The 23,205-nt window shown below is 53.5% G+C and overlaps 1 pseudogene; it reads right to left on the reverse strand.

Annotated features, from left to right (window-relative positions):
- Positions 1-22,866: 22,866 nt before the first annotated feature.
- LOC131813323 (U6 spliceosomal RNA) lies at positions 22,867-22,959 on the reverse strand (annotated as a pseudogene).
- Positions 22,960-23,205: the final 246 nt, after the last annotated feature.

Below are 23,205 nucleotides of genomic sequence, written 5' to 3' on the forward strand. Positions count from 1 at the left end.
AGCGCCCGGAGGAAATACAAATGTCACCCACTCCCAGTGCAGAGAGACAGAAGCCTAGCTGCGAAGGAGACAGGAGAGGATGAGTAGGGCAGGGCATGTGCTCCACTCTTGGGAAGGAGTCTGGGCGGAGAGCATGCCTGTCCTTAACTCTGGGCCCAAGGAGACAGCAGTTCCTTGGCCACCCGTCCCTGGGGCAGACATGCGCTAGCCACCAGGCGCCTACTCTGAACTCGCAGAAACAGCTCCCTGAAATAACGGGGAGTCAGATGCCATCTTCCTCCAGGATGTGGAAGCTCGGAGGAGGCACGAGGTTTAAGGGGAAGGAGTGGGCACAGTCCCACAAACTCTCTAATCTGTGCACGGGCCGTGTGTAGGGATCCTGTCGCCTCCTCTCTCCTGTGGTGAAGGCACTGGCCTAGACCCCTAGGTTGCCTGAGAGCCGGAGCAAAAGCCAAAGCCTAACCTACCCCAGGAAATGGTCATAGGCATAGAGTGCCATGCTAGGCCAAGCACGCTGCTGCAGGGTTGTGACTGTGTCTGCTTAGTTCGGCATAGCAAGGTGAATCCCGGGCGTAAACTCGGAGACCGGGAGAGCAAGTCCCAAGAGGCAACAGCTCTCCCGCGGCTCTTCTTCCCTCCCGCGCAGAGTGAACACCCAAAGCCTTTCTGAGGAAGCAGCAGCGAAGTGCGGTTCGTGCCATGTGAAAACCTCTGCGAAAGCATAGCAGTCGCTGGGAAATCAGAGTCGGATCTGAGAGCTGCTGTTGCTGCTTGCTTTAGCCTAGTATTTGCAGAACGATGGGAGAAACCCGCATGGAGCGAAAGCCTCTTTGCCCTGGCATCCCCTCTGGGAAAGCACAGCATTCTTTGGGAAATCAGAGTCCGGTCTGAGGGATGCTCCTGTTTGCTTGAGCTGGTCTCCTCAGCACGGTGTAATAAACCCATATGGAGCGAAATCCTCTATGCCTGGGCATCCCTGCTGCATGGGAGAGAAGCGCGATTGCACCTGTGGAAAGAGCCTTAAGGAAAGGGAAATGTTTTTCACTCTGCTCCGCAGGAGCATATCTGTGGAAAGTGCAGCAAGCTGCCGGAGAGAAGAGCAGGAGCCGTTGGACTTCTGGTCTGGAAAAGATTGCGAAGCAGGAGAGCCGGCAATACAAGTATCCCCGGCTCCCAGTGCAGAGAGACAGAAGCCTGGCTGCTAAGGAGACGGGAAGGGATGCGTAGGGCAGGGCGCGTGCTCCACTCTTAGGAAGGAATCTGGGCAGAAAGCATGCCTGTCCTGAGCCTCTGGGCCCAAGGAGACAGCAGCTCCTTGGCCAGCTGTCCCTGGGGCAGACATGCGCTAGCCTCCAGGCGCCTACTCTGAACTCGCCGAATCAGCTCTCTGAAATAATGCGGAGTCAGATGCCGTCTTCCTCCATGATGGGGAAGCTCGGAGGAAGCATGGTGTTTAAGGGGAAGGAGTGGGCACAGTCCCCCAAAGCTCCCTAATCTGCGCACGGGCCTAGTGCAGGGATCCTGTCGCCTCCTCTCTCCTGTGGTGAAGGCACTGGCCTAGACCCGGAGTCTGCCTGATAGCCGGAGCAAATGGCAAAGCCTAACCTACCACAGAAGATGGTCATAGGCATAGAGTGCCATGCTAGGCCAAGCACGCTGCTGCAGGGTTGTGACTGTGTCTGCTTAGTTCCGCATAGCAAGGTGAATCCCGGGCGTAACCTCGGAGCCCGGGAAAGCAAGTCCCAAGAGGCACCAGCTCTCCCGCGGCTCTTCTTTGCTGCCGCGCAGAGTGAACACCCAAAGCCTTTCTGAGGAAGCAGCAGCGAAGTGCGGTTCGTGCCAAGCTGAAAACCTCTGCGTAAGCATAGTATTCCCTGGGAAATCAGAGTCGGATCTGAGGGCTGCTGTTGCTGCTTGCTTTAGACTCGTATTCGCAGCACGATGGGAGAAACCCGCATAGAGCGAAAGCCTCTTTGCCCTGGCATCCCCTCTGGGAAAGCACACCATTATTTCGGAAATCAGAGTCCGGTCTGAGTTATGCTCCTGTTTGCGTGAGCTGGTCTCCTCAGCACGGTGTAATAAACCCGCAGGGAGCGAAATCCTCTATGCCTGGGCATCCCCTCTGCCTGAGAGAGAAGCGCCGTTGCGCCTCTGGAAAGAGCATTAAAGAAAAGGGACACGTTTTTCAGGGCGGTCCCAAGGAGTAGTCTGTGGTAGGTGCAGCACGCTGCTCGGGGAGAAGAGCAAGTGCTGTTGGCCATGGTCTCGAAAAGGTGGCGAAGCAGGAGACCGGCCCTGGAAGGCACAGCGCCCGGAGGAAATACAAATGTCACCCACTCCCAGTGCAGAGAGACAGAAGCCTAGCTGCGAAGGAGACAGGAGAGGATGAGTAGGGCAGGGCATGTGCTCCACTCTTGGGAAGGAGTCTGGGCGGAGAGCATGCCTGTCCTTAACTCTGGGCCCAAGGAGACAGCAGTTCCTTGGCCACCCGTCCCTGGGGCAGACATGCGCTAGCCACCAGGCGCCTACTCTGAACTCGCAGAAACAGCTCCCTGAAATAACGGGGAGTCAGATGCCATCTTCCTCCAGGATGTGGAAGCTCGGAGGAGGCACGAGGTTTAAGGGGAAGGAGTGGGCACAGTCCCACAAACTCTCTAATCTGTGCACGGGCCGTGTGTAGGGATCCTGTCGCCTCCTCTCTCCTGTGGTGAAGGCACTGGCCTAGACCCCTAGGTTGCCTGAGAGCCGGAGCAAAAGCCAAAGCCTAACCTACCCCAGGAAATGGTCATAGGCATAGAGTGCCATGCTAGGCCAAGCACGCTGCTGCAGGGTTGTGACTGTGTCTGCTTAGTTCGGCATAGCAAGGTGAATCCCGGGCGTAAACTCGGAGACCGGGAGAGCAAGTCCCAAGAGGCAACAGCTCTCCCGCGGCTCTTCTTCCCTCCCGCGCAGAGTGAACACCCAAAGCCTTTCTGAGGAAGCAGCAGCGAAGTGCGGTTCGTGCCATGTGAAAACCTCTGCGAAAGCATAGCAGTCGCTGGGAAATCAGAGTCGGATCTGAGAGCTGCTGTTGCTGCTTGCTTTAGCCTAGTATTTGCAGAACGATGGGAGAAACCCGCATGGAGCGAAAGCCTCTTTGCCCTGGCATCCCCTCTGGGAAAGCACAGCATTCTTTGGGAAATCAGAGTCCGGTCTGAGGGATGCTCCTGTTTGCTTGAGCTGGTCTCCTCAGCACGGTGTAATAAACCCATATGGAGCGAAATCCTCTATGCCTGGGCATCCCTGCTGCATGGGAGAGAAGCGCGATTGCACCTGTGGAAAGAGCCTTAAGGAAAGGGAAATGTTTTTCACTCTGCTCCGCAGGAGCATATCTGTGGAAAGTGCAGCAAGCTGCCGGAGAGAAGAGCAGGAGCCGTTGGACTTCTGGTCTGGAAAAGATTGCGAAGCAGGAGAGCCGGCAATACAAGTATCCCCGGCTCCCAGTGCAGAGAGACAGAAGCCTGGCTGCTAAGGAGACGGGAAGGGATGCGTAGGGCAGGGCGCGTGCTCCACTCTTAGGAAGGAATCTGGGCAGAAAGCATGCCTGTCCTGAGCCTCTGGGCCCAAGGAGACAGCAGCTCCTTGGCCAGCTGTCCCTGGGGCAGACATGCGCTAGCCTCCAGGCGCCTACTCTGAACTCGCCGAATCAGCTCTCTGAAATAATGCGGAGTCAGATGCCGTCTTCCTCCATGATGGGGAAGCTCGGAGGAAGCATGGTGTTTAAGGGGAAGGAGTGGGCACAGTCCCCCAAAGCTCCCTAATCTGCGCACGGGCCTAGTGCAGGGATCCTGTCGCCTCCTCTCTCCTGTGGTGAAGGCACTGGCCTAGACCCGGAGTCTGCCTGATAGCCGGAGCAAATGGCAAAGCCTAACCTACCACAGAAGATGGTCATAGGCATAGAGTGCCATGCTAGGCCAAGCACGCTGCTGCAGGGTTGTGACTGTGTCTGCTTAGTTCCGCATAGCAAGGTGAATCCCGGGCGTAACCTCGGAGCCCGGGAAAGCAAGTCCCAAGAGGCACCAGCTCTCCCGCGGCTCTTCTTCGCTGCCGCGCAGAGTGAACACCCAAAGCCTTTCTGAGGAAGCAGCAGCGAAGTGCGGTTCGTGCCAAGCTGAAAACCTCTGCGTAAGCATAGTATTCCCTGGGAAATCAGAGTCGGATCTGAGGGCTGCTGTTGCTGCTTGCTTTAGACTCGTATTCGCAGCACGATGGGAGAAACCCGCATAGAGCGAAAGCCTCTTTGCCCTGGCATCCCCTCTGGGAAAGCACACCATTATTTCGGAAATCAGAGTCCGGTCTGAGTTATGCTCCTGTTTGCGTGAGCTGGTCTCCTCAGCACGGTGTAATAAACCCGCAGGGAGCGAAATCCTCTATGCCTGGGCATCCCCTCTGCCTGAGAGAGAAGCGCCGTTGCGCCTCTGGAAAGAGCATTAAAGAAAAGGGACACGTTTTTCAGGGCGGTCCCAAGGAGTAGTCTGTGGTAGGTGCAGCACGCTGCTCGGGGAGAAGAGCAAGTGCTGTTGGCCATGGTCTCGAAAAGGTGGCGAAGCAGGAGACCGGCCCTGGAAGGCACAGCGCCCGGAGGAAATACAAATGTCACCCACTCCCAGTGCAGAGAGACAGAAGCCTAGCTGCGAAGGAGACAGGAGAGGATGAGTAGGGCAGGGCATGTGCTCCACTCTTGGGAAGGAGTCTGGGCGGAGAGCATGCCTGTCCTTAACTCTGGGCCCAAGGAGACAGCAGTTCCTTGGCCACCCGTCCCTGGGGCAGACATGCGCTAGCCACCAGGCGCCTACTCTGAACTCGCAGAAACAGCTCCCTGAAATAACGGGGAGTCAGATGCCATCTTCCTCCAGGATGTGGAAGCTCGGAGGAGGCACGAGGTTTAAGGGGAAGGAGTGGGCACAGTCCCACAAACTCTCTAATCTGTGCACGGGCCGTGTGTAGGGATCCTGTCGCCTCCTCTCTCCTGTGGTGAAGGCACTGGCCTAGACCCCTAGGTTGCCTGAGAGCCGGAGCAAAAGCCAAAGCCTAACCTACCCCAGGAAATGGTCATAGGCATAGAGTGCCATGCTAGGCCAAGCACGCTGCTGCAGGGTTGTGACTGTGTCTGCTTAGTTCGGCATAGCAAGGTGAATCCCGGGCGTAAACTCGGAGACCGGGAGAGCAAGTCCCAAGAGGCAACAGCTCTCCCGCGGCTCTTCTTCCCTCCCGCGCAGAGTGAACACCCAAAGCCTTTCTGAGGAAGCAGCAGTGAAGTGCGGTTCGTGCCATGTGAAAACCTCTGCGAAAGCATAGCAGTCGCTGGGAAATCAGAGTCGGATCTGAGAGATGCTGTTGCTGCTTGCTTTAGCCTAGTATTTGCAGAACGATGGGAGAAACCCGCATGGAGCGAAAGCCTCTTTGCCCTGGCATCCCCTCTGGGAAAGCACAGCATTCTTTGGGAAATCAGAGTCCGGTCTGAGGGATGCTCCTGTTTGCTTGAGCTGGTCTCCTCAGCACGGTGTAAAAAACCCATATGGAGCGAAATCCTCTATGCCTGGGCATCCCTGCTGCATGGGAGAGAAGCGCGATTGCACCTGTGGAAAGAGCCTTAAGGAAAGGGAAATGTTTTTCACTCTGCTCCGCAGGAGCATATCTGTGGAAAGTGCAGCAAGCTGCCGGAGAGAAGAGCAGGAGCCGTTGGACTTCTGGTCTGGAAAAGATTGCGAAGCAGGAGAGCCGGCAATACAAGTATCCCCGGCTCCCAGTGCAGAGAGACAGAAGCCTGGCTGCTAAGGAGACGGGAAGGGATGCGTAGGGCAGGGCGCGTGCTCCACTCTTAGGAAGGAATCTGGGCAGAAAGCATGCCTGTCCTGAGCCTCTGGGCCCAAGGAGACAGCAGCTCCTTGGCCAGCTGTCCCTGGGGCAGACATGCGCTAGCCTCCAGGCGCCTACTCTGAACTCGCCGAATCAGCTCTCTGAAATAATGCGGAGTCAGATGCCGTCTTCCTCCATGATGGGGAAGCTCGGAGGAAGCATGGTGTTTAAGGGGAAGGAGTGGGCACAGTCCCCCAAAGCTCCCTAATCTGCGCACGGGCCTAGTGCAGGGATCCTGTCGCCTCCTCTCTCCTGTGGTGAAGGCACTGGCCTAGACCCGGAGTCTGCCTGATAGCCGGAGCAAATGGCAAAGCCTAACCTACCACAGAAGATGGTCATAGGCATAGAGTGCCATGCTAGGCCAAGCACGCTGCTGCAGGGTTGTGACTGTGTCTGCTTAGTTCCGCATAGCAAGGTGAATCCCGGGCGTAACCTCGGAGCCCGGGAAAGCAAGTCCCAAGAGGCACCAGCTCTCCCGCGGCTCTTCTTCGCTGCCGCGCAGAGTGAACACCCAAAGCCTTTCTGAGGAAGCAGCAGCGAAGTGCGGTTCGTGCCAAGCTGAAAACCTCTGCGTAAGCATAGTATTCCCTGGGAAATCAGAGTCGGATCTGAGGGCTGCTGTTGCTGCTTGCTTTAGACTCGTATTCGCAGCACGATGGGAGAAACCCGCATAGAGCGAAAGCCTCTTTGCCCTGGCATCCCCTCTGGGAAAGCACACCATTATTTCGGAAATCAGAGTCCGGTCTGAGTTATGCTCCTGTTTGCGTGAGCTGGTCTCCTCAGCACGGTGTAATAAACCCGCAGGGAGCGAAATCCTCTATGCCTGGGCATCCCCTCTGCCTGAGAGAGAAGCGCCGTTGCGCCTCTGGAAAGAGCATTAAAGAAAAGGGACACGTTTTTCAGGGCGGTCCCAAGGAGTAGTCTGTGGTAGGTGCAGCACGCTGCTCGGGGAGAAGAGCATGTGCTGTTGGCCATGGTCTCGAAAAGGTGGCGAAGCAGGAGACCGGCCCTGGAAGGCACAGCGCCCGGAGGAAATACAAATGTCACCCACTCCCAGTGCAGAGAGACAGAAGCCTAGCTGCGAAGGAGACAGGAGAGGATGAGTAGGGCAGGGCATGTGCTCCACTCTTGGGAAGGAGTCTGGGCGGAGAGCATGCCTGTCCTTAACTCTGGGCCCAAGGAGACAGCAGTTCCTTGGCCACCCGTCCCTGGGGCAGACATGCGCTAGCCACCAGGCGCCTACTCTGAACTCGCAGAAACAGCTCCCTGAAATAACGGGGAGTCAGATGCCATCTTCCTCCAGGATGTGGAAGCTCGGAGGAGGCACGAGGTTTAAGGGGAAGGAGTGGGCACAGTCCCACAAACTCTCTAATCTGTGCACGGGCCGTGTGTAGGGATCCTGTCGCCTCCTCTCTCCTGTGGTGAAGGCACTGGCCTAGACCCCTAGGTTGCCTGAGAGCCGGAGCAAAAGCCAAAGCCTAACCTACCCCAGGAAATGGTCATAGGCATAGAGTGCCATGCTAGGCCAAGCACGCTGCTGCAGGGTTGTGACTGTGTCTGCTTAGTTCGGCATAGCAAGGTGAATCCCGGGCGTAAACTCGGAGACCGGGAGAGCAAGTCCCAAGAGGCAACAGCTCTCCCGCGGCTCTTCTTCCCTCCCGCGCAGAGTGAACACCCAAAGCCTTTCTGAGGAAGCAGCAGCGAAGTGCGGTTCGTGCCATGTGAAAACCTCTGCGAAAGCATAGCAGTCGCTGGGAAATCAGAGTCGGATCTGAGAGCTGCTGTTGCTGCTTGCTTTAGCCTAGTATTTGCAGAACGATGGGAGAAACCCGCATGGAGCGAAAGCCTCTTTGCCCTGGCATCCCCTCTGGGAAAGCACAGCATTCTTTGGGAAATCAGAGTCCGGTCTGAGGGATGCTCCTGTTTGCTTGAGCTGGTCTCCTCAGCACGGTGTAATAAACCCATATGGAGCGAAATCCTCTATGCCTGGGCATCCCTGCTGCATGGGAGAGAAGCGCGATTGCACCTGTGGAAAGAGCCTTAAGGAAAGGGAAATGTTTTTCACTCTGCTCCGCAGGAGCATATCTGTGGAAAGTGCAGCAAGCTGCCGGAGAGAAGAGCAGGAGCCGTTGGACTTCTGGTCTGGAAAAGATTGCGAAGCAGGAGAGCCGGCAATACAAGTATCCCCGGCTCCCAGTGCAGAGAGACAGAAGCCTGGCTGCTAAGGAGACGGGAAAGGATGCGTAGGGCAGGGCGCGTGCTCCACTCTTAGGAAGGAATCTGGGCAGAAAGCATGCCTGTCCTGAGCCTCTGGGCCCAAGGAGACAGCAGCTCCTTGGCCAGCTGTCCCTGGGGCAGACATGCGCTAGCCTCCAGGCGCCTACTCTGAACTCGCCGAATCAGCTCTCTGAAATAATGCGGAGTCAGATGCCGTCTTCCTCCATGATGGGGAAGCTCGGAGGAAGCATGGTGTTTAAGGGGAAGGAGTGGGCACAGTCCCCCAAAGCTCCCTAATCTGCGCACGGGCCTAGTGCAGGGATCCTGTCGCCTCCTCTCTCCTGTGGTGAAGGCACTGGCCTAGACCCGGAGTCTGCCTGATAGCCGGAGCAAATGGCAAAGCCTAACCTACCACAGAAGATGGTCATAGGCATAGAGTGCCATGCTAGGCCAAGCACGCTGCTGCAGGGTTGTGACTGTGTCTGCTTAGTTCCGCATAGCAAGGTGAATCCCGGGCGTAACCTCGGAGCCCGGGAAAGCAAGTCCCAAGAGGCACCAGCTCTCCCGCGGCTCTTCTTCGCTGCCGCGCAGAGTGAACACCCAAAGCCTTTCTGAGGAAGCAGCAGCGAAGTGCGGTTCGTGCCAAGCTGAAAACCTCTGCGTAAGCATAGTATTCCCTGGGAAATCAGAGTCGGATCTGAGGGCTGCTGTTGCTGCTTGCTTTAGACTCGTATTCGCAGCACGATGGGAGAAACCCGCATAGAGCGAAAGCCTCTTTGCCCTGGCATCCCCTCTGGGAAAGCACACCATTATTTCGGAAATCAGAGTCCGGTCTGAGTTATGCTCCTGTTTGCGTGAGCTGGTCTCCTCAGCACGGTGTAATAAACCCGCAGGGAGCGAAATCCTCTATGCCTGGGCATCCCCTCTGCCTGAGAGAGAAGCGCCGTTGCGCCTCTGGAAAGAGCATTAAAGAAAAGGGACACGTTTTTCAGGGCGGTCCCAAGGAGTAGTCTGTGGTAGGTGCAGCACGCTGCTCGGGGAGAAGAGCAAGTGCTGTTGGCCATGGTCTCGAAAAGGTGGCGAAGCAGGAGACCGGCCCTGGAAGGCACAGCGCCCGGAGGAAATACAAATGTCACCCACTCCCAGTGCAGAGAGACAGAAGCCTAGCTGCGAAGGAGACAGGAGAGGATGAGTAGGGCAGGGCATGTGCTCCACTCTTGGGAAGGAGTCTGGGCGGAGAGCATGCCTGTCCTTAACTCTGGGCCCAAGGAGACAGCAGTTCCTTGGCCACCCGTCCCTGGGGCAGACATGCGCTAGCCACCAGGCGCCTACTCTGAACTCGCAGAAACAGCTCCCTGAAATAACGGGGAGTCAGATGCCATCTTCCTCCAGGATGTGGAAGCTCGGAGGAGGCACGAGGTTTAAGGGGAAGGAGTGGGCACAGTCCCACAAACTCTCTAATCTGTGCACGGGCCGTGTGTAGGGATCCTGTCGCCTCCTCTCTCCTGTGGTGAAGGCACTGGCCTAGACCCCTAGGTTGCCTGAGAGCCGGAGCAAATGGCAAAGCCTAACCTACCCCAGGAAATGGTCATAGGCATAGAGTGCCATGCTAGGCCAAGCACGCTGCTGCAGGGTTGTGACTGTGTCTGCTTAGTTCGGCATAGCAAGGTGAATCCCGGGCGTAAACTCGGAGACCGGGAGAGCAAGTCCCAAGAGGCAACAGCTCTCCCGCGGCTCTTCTTCCCTCCCGCGCAGAGTGAACACCCAAAGCCTTTCTGAGGAAGCAGCAGCGAAGTGCGGTTCGTGCCATGTGAAAACCTCTGCGAAAGCATAGCAGTCGCTGGGAAATCAGAGTCGGATCTGAGAGATGCTGTTGCTGCTTGCTTTAGCCTAGTATTTGCAGAACGATGGGAGAAACCCGCATGGAGCGAAAGCCTCTTTGCCCTGGCATCCCCTCTGGGAAAGCACAGCATTCTTTGGGAAATCAGAGTCCGGTCTGAGGGATGCTCCTGTTTGCTTGAGCTGGTCTCCTCAGCACGGTGTAAAAAACCCATATGGAGCGAAATCCTCTATGCCTGGGCATCCCTGCTGCATGGGAGAGAAGCGCGATTGCACCTGTGGAAAGAGCCTTAAGGAAAGGGAAATGTTTTTCACTCTGCTCCGCAGGAGCATATCTGTGGAAAGTGCAGCAAGCTGCCGGAGAGAAGAGCAGGAGCCGTTGGACTTCTGGTCTGGAAAAGATTGCGAAGCAGGAGAGCCGGCAATACAAGTATCCCCGGCTCCCAGTGCAGAGAGACAGAAGCCTGGCTGCTAAGGAGACGGGAAGGGATGCGTAGGGCAGGGCGCGTGCTCCACTCTTAGGAAGGAATCTGGGCAGAAAGCATGCCTGTCCTGAGCCTCTGGGCCCAAGGAGACAGCAGCTCCTTGGCCAGCTGTCCCTGGGGCAGACATGCGCTAGCCTCCAGGCGCCTACTCTGAACTCGCCGAATCAGCTCTCTGAAATAATGCGGAGTCAGATGCCGTCTTCCTCCATGATGGGGAAGCTCGGAGGAAGCATGGTGTTTAAGGGGAAGGAGTGGGCACAGTCCCCCAAAGCTCCCTAATCTGCGCACGGGCCTAGTGCAGGGATCCTGTCGCCTCCTCTCTCCTGTGGTGAAGGCACTGGCCTAGACCCGGAGTCTGCCTGATAGCCGGAGCAAATGGCAAAGCCTAACCTACCACAGAAGATGGTCATAGGCATAGAGTGCCATGCTAGGCCAAGCACGCTGCTGCAGGGTTGTGACTGTGTCTGCTTAGTTCCGCATAGCAAGGTGAATCCCGGGCGTAACCTCGGAGCCCGGGAAAGCAAGTCCCAAGAGGCACCAGCTCTCCCGCGGCTCTTCTTCGCTGCCGCGCAGAGTGAACACCCAAAGCCTTTCTGAGGAAGCAGCAGCGAAGTGCGGTTCGTGCCAAGCTGAAAACCTCTGCGTAAGCATAGTATTCCCTGGGAAATCAGAGTCGGATCTGAGGGCTGCTGTTGCTGCTTGCTTTAGACTCGTATTCGCAGCACGATGGGAGAAACCCGCATAGAGCGAAAGCCTCTTTGCCCTGGCATCCCCTCTGGGAAAGCACACCATTATTTCGGAAATCAGAGTCCGGTCTGAGTTATGCTCCTGTTTGCGTGAGCTGGTCTCCTCAGCACGGTGTAATAAACCCGCAGGGAGCGAAATCCTCTATGCCTGGGCATCCCCTCTGCCTGAGAGAGAAGCGCCGTTGCGCCTCTGGAAAGAGCATTAAAGAAAAGGGACACGTTTTTCAGGGCGGTCCCAAGGAGTAGTCTGTGGTAGGTGCAGCACGCTGCTCGGGGAGAAGAGCATGTGCTGTTGGCCATGGTCTCGAAAAGGTGGCGAAGCAGGAGACCGGCCCTGGAAGGCACAGCGCCCGGAGGAAATACAAATGTCACCCACTCCCAGTGCAGAGAGACAGAAGCCTAGCTGCGAAGGAGACAGGAGAGGATGAGTAGGGCAGGGCATGTGCTCCACTCTTGGGAAGGAGTCTGGGCGGAGAGCATGCCTGTCCTTAACTCTGGGCCCAAGGAGACAGCAGTTCCTTGGCCACCCGTCCCTGGGGCAGACATGCGCTAGCCACCAGGCGCCTACTCTGAACTCGCAGAAACAGCTCCCTGAAATAACGGGGAGTCAGATGCCATCTTCCTCCAGGATGTGGAAGCTCGGAGGAGGCACGAGGTTTAAGGGGAAGGAGTGGGCACAGTCCCACAAACTCTCTAATCTGTGCACGGGCCGTGTGTAGGGATCCTGTCGCCTCCTCTCTCCTGTGGTGAAGGCACTGGCCTAGACCCCTAGGTTGCCTGAGAGCCGGAGCAAAAGCCAAAGCCTAACCTACCCCAGGAAATGGTCATAGGCATAGAGTGCCATGCTAGGCCAAGCACGCTGCTGCAGGGTTGTGACTGTGTCTGCTTAGTTCGGCATAGCAAGGTGAATCCCGGGCGTAAACTCGGAGACCGGGAGAGCAAGTCCCAAGAGGCAACAGCTCTCCCGCGGCTCTTCTTCCCTCCCGCGCAGAGTGAACACCCAAAGCCTTTCTGAGGAAGCAGCAGCGAAGTGCGGTTCGTGCCATGTGAAAACCTCTGCGAAAGCATAGCAGTCGCTGGGAAATCAGAGTCGGATCTGAGAGCTGCTGTTGCTGCTTGCTTTAGCCTAGTATTTGCAGAACGATGGGAGAAACCCGCATGGAGCGAAAGCCTCTTTGCCCTGGCATCCCCTCTGGGAAAGCACAGCATTCTTTGGGAAATCAGAGTCCGGTCTGAGGGATGCTCCTGTTTGCTTGAGCTGGTCTCCTCAGCACGGTGTAATAAACCCATATGGAGCGAAATCCTCTATGCCTGGGCATCCCTGCTGCATGGGAGAGAAGCGCGATTGCACCTGTGGAAAGAGCCTTAAGGAAAGGGAAATGTTTTTCACTCTGCTCCGCAGGAGCATATCTGTGGAAAGTGCAGCAAGCTGCCGGAGAGAAGAGCAGGAGCCGTTGGACTTCTGGTCTGGAAAAGATTGCGAAGCAGGAGAGCCGGCAATACAAGTATCCCCGGCTCCCAGTGCAGAGAGACAGAAGCCTGGCTGCTAAGGAGACGGGAAGGGATGCGTAGGGCAGGGCGCGTGCTCCACTCTTAGGAAGGAATCTGGGCAGAAAGCATGCCTGTCCTGAGCCTCTGGGCCCAAGGAGACAGCAGCTCCTTGGCCAGCTGTCCCTGGGGCAGACATGCGCTAGCCTCCAGGCGCCTACTCTGAACTCGCCGAATCAGCTCTCTGAAATAATGCGGAGTCAGATGCCGTCTTCCTCCATGATGGGGAAGCTCGGAGGAAGCATGGTGTTTAAGGGGAAGGAGTGGGCACAGTCCCCCAAAGCTCCCTAATCTGCGCACGGGCCTAGTGCAGGGATCCTGTCGCCTCCTCTCTCCTGTGGTGAAGGCACTGGCCTAGACCCGGAGTCTGCCTGATAGCCGGAGCAAATGGCAAAGCCTAACCTACCACAGAAGATGGTCATAGGCATAGAGTGCCATGCTAGGCCAAGCACGCTGCTGCAGGGTTGTGACTGTGTCTGCTTAGTTCCGCATAGCAAGGTGAATCCCGGGCGTAACCTCGGAGCCCGGGAAAGCAAGTCCCAAGAGGCACCAGCTCTCCCGCGGCTCTTCTTTGCTGCCGCGCAGAGTGAACACCCAAAGCCTTTCTGAGGAAGCAGCAGCGAAGTGCGGTTCGTGCCAAGCTGAAAACCTCTGCGTAAGCATAGTATTCCCTGGGAAATCAGAGTCGGATCTGAGGGCTGCTGTTGCTGCTTGCTTTAGACTCGTATTCGCAGCACGATGGGAGAAACCCGCATAGAGCGAAAGCCTCTTTGCCCTGGCATCCCCTCTGGGAAAGCACACCATTATTTCGGAAATCAGAGTCCGGTCTGAGTTATGCTCCTGTTTGCGTGAGCTGGTCTCCTCAGCACGGTGTAATAAACCCGCAGGGAGCGAAATCCTCTATGCCTGGGCATCCCCTCTGCCTGAGAGAGAAGCGCCGTTGCGCCTCTGGAAAGAGCATTAAAGAAAAGGGACACGTTTTTCAGGGCGGTCCCAAGGAGTAGTCTGTGGTAGGTGCAGCACGCTGCTCGGGGAGAAGAGCAAGTGCTGTTGGCCATGGTCTCGAAAAGGTGGCGAAGCAGGAGACCGGCCCTGGAAGGCACAGCGCCCGGAGGAAATACAAATGTCACCCACTCCCAGTGCAGAGAGACAGAAGCCTAGCTGCGAAGGAGACAGGAGAGGATGAGTAGGGCAGGGCATGTGCTCCACTCTTGGGAAGGAGTCTGGGCGGAGAGCATGCCTGTCCTTAACTCTGGGCCCAAGGAGACAGCAGTTCCTTGGCCACCCGTCCCTGGGGCAGACATGCGCTAGCCACCAGGCGCCTACTCTGAACTCGCAGAAACAGCTCCCTGAAATAACGGGGAGTCAGATGCCATCTTCCTCCAGGATGTGGAAGCTCGGAGGAGGCACGAGGTTTAAGGGGAAGGAGTGGGCACAGTCCCACAAACTCTCTAATCTGTGCACGGGCCGTGTGTAGGGATCCTGTCGCCTCCTCTCTCCTGTGGTGAAGGCACTGGCCTAGACCCCTAGGTTGCCTGAGAGCCGGAGCAAAAGCCAAAGCCTAACCTACCCCAGGAAATGGTCATAGGCATAGAGTGCCATGCTAGGCCAAGCACGCTGCTGCAGGGTTGTGACTGTGTCTGCTTAGTTCGGCATAGCAAGGTGAATCCCGGGCGTAAACTCGGAGACCGGGAGAGCAAGTCCCAAGAGGCAACAGCTCTCCCGCGGCTCTTCTTCCCTCCCGCGCAGAGTGAACACCCAAAGCCTTTCTGAGGAAGCAGCAGCGAAGTGCGGTTCGTGCCATGTGAAAACCTCTGCGAAAGCATAGCAGTCGCTGGGAAATCAGAGTCGGATCTGAGAGCTGCTGTTGCTGCTTGCTTTAGCCTAGTATTTGCAGAACGATGGGAGAAACCCGCATGGAGCGAAAGCCTCTTTGCCCTGGCATCCCCTCTGGGAAAGCACAGCATTCTTTGGGAAATCAGAGTCCGGTCTGAGGGATGCTCCTGTTTGCTTGAGCTGGTCTCCTCAGCACGGTGTAATAAACCCATATGGAGCGAAATCCTCTATGCCTGGGCATCCCTGCTGCATGGGAGAGAAGCGCGATTGCACCTGTGGAAAGAGCCTTAAGGAAAGGGAAATGTTTTTCACTCTGCTCCGCAGGAGCATATCTGTGGAAAGTGCAGCAAGCTGCCGGAGAGAAGAGCAGGAGCCGTTGGACTTCTGGTCTGGAAAAGATTGCGAAGCAGGAGAGCCGGCAATACAAGTATCCCCGGCTCCCAGTGCAGAGAGACAGAAGCCTGGCTGCTAAGGAGACGGGAAGGGATGCGTAGGGCAGGGCGCGTGCTCCACTCTTAGGAAGGAATCTGGGCAGAAAGCATGCCTGTCCTGAGCCTCTGGGCCCAAGGAGACAGCAGCTCCTTGGCCAGCTGTCCCTGGGGCAGACATGCGCTAGCCTCCAGGCGCCTACTCTGAACTCGCCGAATCAGCTCTCTGAAATAATGCGGAGTCAGATGCCGTCTTCCTCCATGATGGGGAAGCTCGGAGGAAGCATGGTGTTTAAGGGGAAGGAGTGGGCACAGTCCCCCAAAGCTCCCTAATCTGCGCACGGGCCTAGTGCAGGGATCCTGTCGCCTCCTCTCTCCTGTGGTGAAGGCACTGGCCTAGACCCGGAGTCTGCCTGATAGCCGGAGCAAATGGCAAAGCCTAACCTACCACAGAAGATGGTCATAGGCATAGAGTGCCATGCTAGGCCAAGCACGCTGCTGCAGGGTTGTGACTGTGTCTGCTTAGTTCCGCATAGCAAGGTGAATCCCGGGCGTAACCTCGGAGCCCGGGAAAGCAAGTCCCAAGAGGCACCAGCTCTCCCGCGGCTCTTCTTCGCTGCCGCGCAGAGTGAACACCCAAAGCCTTTCTGAGGAAGCAGCAGCGAAGTGCGGTTCGTGCCAAGCTGAAAACCTCTGCGTAAGCATAGTATTCCCTGGGAAATCAGAGTCGGATCTGAGGGCTGCTGTTGCTGCTTGCTTTAGACTCGTATTCGCAGCACGATGGGAGAAACCCGCATAGAGCGAAAGCCTCTTTGCCCTGGCATCCCCTCTGGGAAAGCACACCATTATTTCGGAAATCAGAGTCCGGTCTGAGTTATGCTCCTGTTTGCGTGAGCTGGTCTCCTCAGCACGGTGTAATAAACCCGCAGGGAGCGAAATCCTCTATGCCTGGGCATCCCCTCTGCCTGAGAGAGAAGCGCCGTTGCGCCTCTGGAAAGAGCATTAAAGAAAAGGGACACGTTTTTCAGGGCGGTCCCAAGGAGTAGTCTGTGGTAGGTGCAGCACGCTGCTCGGGGAGAAGAGCAAGTGCTGTTGGCCATGGTCTCGAAAAGGTGGCGAAGCAGGAGACCGGCCCTGGAAGGCACAGCGCCCGGAGGAAATACAAATGTCACCCACTCCCAGTGCAGAGAGACAGAAGCCTAGCTGCGAAGGAGACAGGAGAGGATGAGTAGGGCAGGGCATGTGCTCCACTCTTGGGAAGGAGTCTGGGCGGAGAGCATGCCTGTCCTTAACTCTGGGCCCAAGGAGACAGCAGTTCCTTGGCCACCCGTCCCTGGGGCAGACATGCGCTAGCCACCAGGCGCCTACTCTGAACTCGCAGAAACAGCTCCCTGAAATAACGGGGAGTCAGATGCCATCTTCCTCCAGGATGTGGAAGCTCGGAGGAGGCACGAGGTTTAAGGGGAAGGAGTGGGCACAGTCCCACAAACTCTCTAATCTGTGCACGGGCCGTGTGTAGGGATCCTGTCGCCTCCTCTCTCCTGTGGTGAAGGCACTGGCCTAGACCCCTAGGTTGCCTGAGAGCCGGAGCAAAAGCCAAAGCCTAACCTACCCCAGGAAATGGTCATAGGCATAGAGTGCCATGCTAGGCCAAGCACGCTGCTGCAGGGTTGTGACTGTGTCTGCTTAGTTCGGCATAGCAAGGTGAATCCCGGGCGTAAACTCGGAGACCGGGAGAGCAAGTCCCAAGAGGCAACAGCTCTCCCGCGGCTCTTCTTCCCTCCCGCGCAGAGTGAACACCCAAAGCCTTTCTGAGGAAGCAGCAGCGAAGTGCGGTTCGTGCCATGTGAAAACCTCTGCGAAAGCATAGCAGTCGCTGGGAAATCAGAGTCGGATCTGAGAGCTGCTGTTGCTGCTTGCTTTAGCCTGGTAATTGCAGCACGATGGGAGAACCCGCATAGAGCGAAAGCCTCTTTGCCCTGGCATCCCCTCTGGGATAGCACAGCATTCTTTGGGAAATCAGGGTCCGTTCTGAGGGATGCTCCTGTTTGCTTGAGCTGGTCTCCTCAGTACGGTGTAATAAACCCGCATGGAGCGAAATCCTCTATGCCTGGGCATCCTCTCTGCCTGGGATAGAAGCACGGTTGCGCCTGTGGAAAGAGCCTTAAGGAAGGGAACACGTTTTTCACAGCGGTCCTCAGTAGCCTGTCTTTGGAAGTTGCAGCACACTGCCCGTGGAGAAGAGCAGGAGCCTTTGGCCTTCTGGTCTGGAAACGGTTGCGAAGCAGGAGAGCCGGGCCTGGCATGCACAGTGGCCGGTGGAAATACAAGTATCACCCGCTCCCAGTGCAGAGAGACAGAAGCCTGGCTGCTATGGAGACAGGAGGGGATGAGTAGGGCAGGGCTCGTGCTCCACTCTTAGGAAGGAGTCTGGGCGGAAAGCATGCCTCTCCTGAACTCTGGGCCCAAGGAGATAGCAGCTCCTTGGCCACCTGTCCCTGGGCCAGACATGCGCTAGCCACCAGGTTCCTACGCTGAACTCGCAAAAACATCTCCCTGAAATAACGGGGAGTCAGATGCCGTCTTCCTCCAGGATGTGGAAGCCTGGAGGAGGCACGGGGTTTAAGGCGAAGGAGTGGGCACAGTCCCCCAAAGCTCCGTATTCAGTGCACGGGCTGTGTGCAGGGATCCTGTCACCTCTTCTTTCCTGTGTGGAAAGCACTGGCCTACTCCGAGAATCCGCCTGAGCGCGTGTGTAAAAGGCCAAGCGATGCCTACACTGGGAGATGATAGTGTGCATAGAGTGCCATCCTAGTCTACGCACGCTACTGCAGGGTTCTGGCTGTGTCTGTTTAGTACGGCCTGTCAGGGTGAAACCAGGACGCGAACATTGAGCCCAGGAAAGCAAGGCCCAAGAGGCACTAGCTCTCCCGCAGCTCTTCTTCCCTGTCGCGACTGAAGCCTTGCTGAGGATGCAGCAGCAAAGTGCTGCTCGTTCCAAGACAAAGCCTCTGCGAAAGCACAGCATTCGCTGAGAAATGTTCTGCGGGCTTCTGCTTCTTGCTGAGCCCAGTCTCGTGGTGGGAGAAACCCGCAAACAGCGAAAGCCTCTTTGCCTGGGCATCTCCGCTGGGAAAGCACTGGCCTAGTCCGAGAATCCGCCTGAGCAACAGAGTAAAGGGCCAAGCCTTACGTACCCGAGGACATGGTCATAGGCATAGAGTGCCATGCTAGGCCAAGCACGCTGCTGCAGGGTTGTGACTGTGTCTGCTTAGTTCGACATAGCAAGGTGAACCCCCGGCGTGAACTTAGAGCCCGGGAAAGGAAGTCCCAAGAGGCAACAGCTCTCCCATGGCTGTTGTTCCCTGCCGCGTCAGAGCGAACACACTGCAGTAGCGTGCGTAGCCTAGGATGGCACTCTATGCACAGTACCATCGCTCGGTGTAGGCAACGCTTGGCCTTTGGCACTGGACCTCAGGCGGATTCGCGGACAAGGCCAGTGCCTTCCCCACAGGAGAGGAGAGGAGACAGGATCCCTGAACACCGCCCGTTCACTGAAATGGGGAGCTTTGGGGCATTGTCCCCACTCCTACCACGCAAACTTCCTGCCACTGTAAACGCTGTCACATGTTGGAGGAAGATGGCATCTGACTGCCCGTTTCTCGAGGGAGCTGTTTCTGTGAGTTCCGGGTATGGCGCCTGGTAGCTAGCCCAACTCTGCCCTATGGACAGGTGGTGAAGGAGATGCTGTCCCCTTGGGACCAGAGGCACAGGACAGGCCTGCCTTCTGCCCACACTCCTTCCTCAGAGTGGAGCACGCGTCCCTGCCCTAGTCGTCCCCTCATGTCTCCTTAGCAGCCAGGCTTCCATCTCTCTGCACAGGGAGCGGGTGACACTTGTCTTGCCACCGCCCTGCTGTTCCTGCCATGGCAGGCTACCCTGCTTCCCGTCCTTTTCCCGACCACAAGGCCAACGGCTCCTTCTCTTCTCTGGGGGCGGCGAGCTGCGCCTTCCCCAGACTTGCTCCTGGGGAGTGCAGTGACAGACGTGTGCCACCACGCTTCTCTCTCAGATCTCAAATACACAACATAACCCTACACCTAAAGGAGTTGGAGAAAGAACAACAAGGAAAGCCTAAACCCAGCAGGCGAAGAGGAATAATAAAGATCAGAGCAGAAATCAATGAAATAGAAGCAAACAAACAAAAACCACAAAACAACAACAACAACAAAAAAAACAATAGAACAAATCAAGGAAATTAGGAAACTGGTTCTTTGAAAGAATTAATAAGATTGATAAACCCCTTTCCAGACTTATCAAAAAGAAAACAGAAAGAACCCAAATAAATAAAATCATGAATGAAAGAGGAGAGATCACAACCAACACCAAAGAAATACAAACAATTATAAGAACATACTATGAGCAACTCTACGCCAATAAATTCAACAATCTGTAAGAAATGGATACATTCCTAGAGACATATAAACTACCACAACTGAACCAGGAAGAAATAGAAAACCTGAGCAGACCCATAACCAGTACGGAGATTGAAACAGTCATCAACAATCTCCAAACAAACAAAAGCCCCGGGCCAGATGGCTTCCCAGGGGAATTCTACCAAACATTTAAAGAAGAATTAATTCCTATTCTCATGATACTGTTCCAAAAAAATAGAAATGGAAGGAAAACTCCCAAACTCTTTTTTTTCTGAGGCCAGCATCACCTTGATTCCAAAACCAGACAAGGATCCCATCAAAAAAGAGAACTACAGACCAATATCCTTGTTGAACACAGATGCGAAAATTCTCACCAAAATACTAGCCAATAAGATTCAACAGTACATTAAAAGGATTATTCACCACGACCAACTGGGATTTATTCCAGGGCTACAAGGTTGGTTCAACATCTGCAAATCAATCAATGTGATACAACACATCAATAAAAGAAAGAACAAGAACCCTATGACACTCTCCATAGATGCTGAAAAAGCATTTGGCAAAGTGCAGTATCCCTTCCTGATTAAAACTCTTCAAAGTGGGGCCACCTGGGTGGCTCAGTGGGTTGAGCCTCTACCTTCGGCTCAGGTCATGATCCCAGGGGCCTGGGATCGAGTCCTGCATTGGGCTTTCTGCTCAGCAGGGAGCCTGCTTCTCCTCATCTCTCTCTCTGTCTGTCTCTCTGCCTATTTGTGATCTCTCTCTGTCAAATAAATAAATTAAATCTTAAAAAAAAACTCTTCAAAGTGTAGCGATAGAGGGCACATATTATCAATATTATCAAAGCCATCTATGAAAAACCCACTGCAAATATCATTCTCAATGGAGAAAAACTGAATTCTTTTCCGCTGAGGTCAGGAACACGGCAGGGATGTCCGTTATCACCACTGCTATTCAACATTGTACTCGAAGTCCTAGCCTCAGCAATCAGACAACAAAAAGAAATTAAAGCCATCCAAATTTTGCCAAATTGGCAGAAGAGAAGTCAAACTATCCCTGTTTGCAGATGATATGATACTGTATGTGGAAAACTTAAAGGACTCCACTCCAAATCTGCTATAACTTGTATAGAAATTCTGTAAAGTGTCAGGATATAAATCAATGAACAGAAATTGGTTGCATTTTTTTTTATACCAACAAGACTGAAGAAATAGAAATTAAGGAGTGAATCCCATTTACAACTGCAGGCAAAACCCTAAGATACCTAGGAATAAACCTAACAAAGAATCTATACTCAGAAAACTCTAAAGTACTCATGAAAGAAATTGAAGAAGACACAAAGAAATGGAAAAATGTTCCATGCTCCTGTATTGGAAGAACAAATATTGTGAAAATGTCTATGCTACCTAAAGCAATCTACACATTTAATGCAATCCCTATCAAAATCCCATCCATTGTTTTCAAAGAAATGGGACAAATCATCCTAAAATATATATGGAGCCAGAAAATACCTCGAAGAGCCAGAGGAATATTGAAAAAGAAAGCCAAAGTTGTTGGCATCACAATTCCAGACTTCAAGCTCTATTACAAAGTTGTCATCATCAAGATAGTAGGGAACTGTCCCCAAAACAGACATAGATCAATGGAACAGAATAGAGAGCCCAGAAATACACCCTCAACTCTATGGTCAACTAATCTTCAACAAAGCAGGAAGGAATGTCCTATGGAAAAAAGACAGCCTCTTCAACAAATGGTGTTGGGAAAATTGAACAGCCACACGCAGAAAAATGAAATTGGACCATTTCCTTACACCACACATGAAAATATACTGGAAATGGATGAAGAAGCATAATGTGAGAAAGGAATCCATCAAAATCCTTGAGGAGAGAACAGGTAGCAACCTCTTTGACCTCAGCAGCAGCAACTTGTTCCTAGGAACATCGCCAAAGGCAAGGGAAGCAAGGGCAAGAATGAACTACTGGGATTTCATCAGATCAAAAAGCTTTTGCACAGCAAAGGAAACAGTTAACAAAGCCAAAAGATGACTGTCAGAAGTTATCTGGGAGAAGATATTTGCAAATGACATACGAGATAAAGGGCCAGTATCTATCCAAAATCTATAAAGAGCTTATCAAACTCAACACCCTAAGAACAAATAATCCAATCAAGAAATGGGCAGAGGACATGAACAGACATTTCTGCAAAGAATACATCCAAATGGCCAACAGACACATGAAAAAATGCTCCACATCACTCGGCATCAGGGAAATACAAATCAAAACCAGAATGAGATACCACCTCACACCTTTCAGAATGGCTAAAACGAACAAGTCAGTCAATGACAGATGCTGGCGAGGATGTGGAGAAAGGGCAACCCTCCTACACTGTACGTGGGAATGCAAGCTGGTGCAACCACTCTGGAAAACAGCATGGAGGTGCCTCAAAAAGCTGAAAATAGAAGTACCCTATGACCCAGTGATTGTAGTACTGGGTATATACCCTAAAGATACAAACGTGGCATTCTGAAGGGGCACATGCACCCAAATGTTTATAGCAGCAATGTCCACAATAGTTAAACTATGGAAAGAACCTAAATGTCCTTCAACGGATCAATCAATAAATAAGATGTGGTATATATGTAAAATGGGATACTGTGCAGCCATCAAAAAAATGAAATCCTGCTATTTGTGATGACATGGATGGAACTAGAGGGTATTATGCTTGGCGAAATAAATCAATCTGAGAAAGACAACTATCATATGATCTCCCTGATATGATGAAGTGGAGATGCAACATAGGCGGTTTCGGGCGTACGAAAAGAAAAATAAAAGAAGATGGGATTGGGAGGGAGACAAACCATAAAAGACTGAATCTCACAAAACAGAATGAGGGTTGCTGGGGGGAGGTGTGTTGGGAGAGGATGGTGGGGGTATGGACATTGGGGAGAGCAGGTGCTATGGTGAGTGATGGTGACTGCGGTGAAATGTGTAAACCTGGTGATTCACAGACCTGTACCCCTAGGGATAAAAACACATTATATGTTTATAAAAAAATTTTAAAAAATAATTTAAAAAATCCATTAAAGAAAAAACACATATTGCAAGCCCAAGCCCAGAGCTAATCTCATATTCAATCAAAAAAGTTTGAAAGTTTTCCCCTTAAAGATCAGAAAAAAGACAAGTGTGTCCACTTTCACTACTCTCATTTGACATAGTACTGGATGTCCTAGCCAGAGAAACAAGGAACACAAAGAAATAAAAGACTCCAAAAAAAAAAAGGAAGAAGTAAAATTTTCTTTTTTTGGATAACATGAACTTACATGTAAAAAAATCCTAAAAACTTCACAAAAAATTTTGAATAAACAAATTTAATAAAGCTGCCAAATACAAGATCAATATATAAAAGACAGGAATTTTGTTTTGTTCCTTTTTTTAAAAATAGTTTTTCCTGTCATCCTTGCTCAGTGATCACGCTAATCTTCTCTGCATCATTCCAATTTTAGTATATGTGCTGCCAAAGTAAGCACAAGACAGGAGCATTTTAACACTCTAATGATGAACTATCTGAAAAAATAAAGAGAACAATCTAATTCACAATAGCATCAAAAATAACAAAATACTTAGGAAAAGATTTAACTAAGAAGATGAAAGATCTGTACCCCATAAACTATGACATTGATAAAGAATTTGAAGGAGACATAAATGGAAGGATAGCTCATATTTATGAATGGTAAGAATTAACATTGTTAAAATGTCCATACTACCGAAAACCA

Source organism: Mustela lutreola, chromosome 12 (genome assembly GCF_030435805.1).
Source record: "Mustela lutreola isolate mMusLut2 chromosome 12, mMusLut2.pri, whole genome shotgun sequence".
Lineage (NCBI taxonomy): Eukaryota > Metazoa > Chordata > Mammalia > Carnivora > Mustelidae > Mustela > Mustela lutreola.